The sequence below is a fragment of the Morus notabilis genome, unplaced genomic scaffold (genome assembly GCF_000414095.1).
Source record: "Morus notabilis unplaced genomic scaffold, ASM41409v2 Scaffold184, whole genome shotgun sequence".
Classification (NCBI taxonomy): Eukaryota; Viridiplantae; Streptophyta; class Magnoliopsida; order Rosales; family Moraceae; genus Morus; species Morus notabilis.
In genome coordinates, this window is record NW_010387636.1 from 896,217 (window position 1) to 898,381 (window position 2,165).

The following is a 2,165-nucleotide window of genomic DNA, read 5'->3' on the forward strand; positions in this document are numbered from 1 at the left end:
CTCTCGCCTCGAGGGACTTCACCAAATCATCCCTAATAACCACACCAATATCGATGCTCCACCCTTTGCAAATTGCAAACAGCAGGGCATCGATATTGGTGTGGTTATTAGGGATGATTTGGTGAAGTCCCTCGAGGCGAGAGTGACGAGTGCTCATACCCATCCATGTCTTATCATTGGGCTATGTCAAAATACTGGTGTGCCAATTGATCTAACCGAGACATTGAGACCATGTGGTGTGTTAATTGATAAATCGTCAATTGATAAATTTGTTAAATGGCCTGGGGGCAGGCACATCGAATCAGGCTTGGGTTTTGAACTCTACGAGAACAATGATGCACCCTGACCTCCCACCCTACTCCCGCGACTTCACGTTTTGGGAGGAAGGAATCGGATTCAATGAGTCTCAGCCCAACAAACAAGTGCTCTATAGGAGCGTGAACGGATACGTGAGGAGAACCGCCACCGCCAACCATCCCGCACCCGCACTCACCGCGAAGAAGCTGGACCATCATCCGCATCAGACATGACCCATCACATTCCCTCTATCGAGGATGTTTATAGGATGACGGTCCAACAAGGCAAAAATCTAACGGAACTGCAATCTAAACTCAATCAACAAAACCACGTCATATATGAGGTCCTAGATCGAGTTAAGGATATGCAACACCATGACATCATGAGAAGCCGTTATGAGCAGCAGTTCCATCATTATTTGGCTTCTCAAGGTCCTGCCAACTCATCCACTGCAATGCCCCCCGCCTATCCCGACTATCTCCTCCGACCCTACCACCCTCAACCACCACCACCAGAAACTCAAGAAGGGAGTGATGACAATGAGGGGATGTAACTTCATCCCCGAGGTATGCGTCCTTGTGCTTTTATTCGTTCCAACATTGAGGACAATGTTGTACACAAGTTTAGGGGGATGAACACATTAAAAGTAACGCTTGAATGAGCGGACACACAAGATTTATAGTGGTTCACTCTGTTAATGAAGAGCTACATCCACTTGTGTATGATATTTCTCTTTGGACTTTTACAATTTACATGCATGTATTTTCTCTCTTTTATTCAATACTTGAGAAATCCCTCCCTTTCGTGTATGGGGTTTTGCCCCTTTTATAGCTCAAGCTTCCTTTGTGGGTAGTTTTCCTTCGTAGGTAAAAGTACTCAAGTGGCCTACCTTTCTTGGCCCAGACCGTAGCGTACTAATCACCTTTTAGACTGTTCACTCAGCCAATTGGTCTTCCATTACGGCTCTGTGGATTCCTGTAATCCTTCACTGCCCACTGTAGGGCGGTTTAGGGGATTGCAATTAATGCCCGTACTGCAGACGTCTCCCATCCCTAGACGCAACTTGTGATGTTAGGCTCCTTTCTGAAGATCATTCCCCTCATCGTCTGTGCTGCGTAGACCCTATGTCCTTCCTGGCAGTCGACCATTTCTAAAAGAACTGTTGCCATAAGTTCGACGACACAACTGGTCGATGCCCTAAGTTGGGCCTTTCTTTGCAACGTAGAGGGGAAGCGAGCTTCAAGCGTCGAGGGTTGTCACCTTTTGAGGGAAAATAAGGCCACGTGTCACGCTGTCGCCATTCCACATGTCACCCATATTTTTTCACACAACTAGTATATACCCAAAATGGTTTATTATTGTGCAAACTATTCACGAGCCGCGAGGTCTAAAGAAAAAGTATTTTGTCACGAAACGAGAAGCGCGTAGAAAAGACGGACAACATGCCTTCAGAGTTCTCCAATCATGTTTTGCAATTGTGGCAGGACCGACACGTTTTTGGAGAAAATTAGATATGCTACATGAAATAACGACTGCGTGCATTATTATTCACAACATGATAATCGAGGATGAACGTGATCTTGATGCAACAATTGAAGATGTGATGCAAGTGCCAACTCCAGAAATTGAAATGGAGGATGAAAATACCCGATTTCAACAATTCCTTGATAGACATAGTCAAATCAAAGATAAAGATGCTCACGTTGAGCTTCCTAATGCATTAATTGATCGTTTGTGTGAGGAGTATACTAATTCAGAGGATTAAATGTAAATAATATCTTCTTTTCTTTTCACTTTTGCATTTATGTTTAATTATTAACTACAATATTTCGTTCACAACTTCTTTTATTGATTTAAATTTGTTTTTA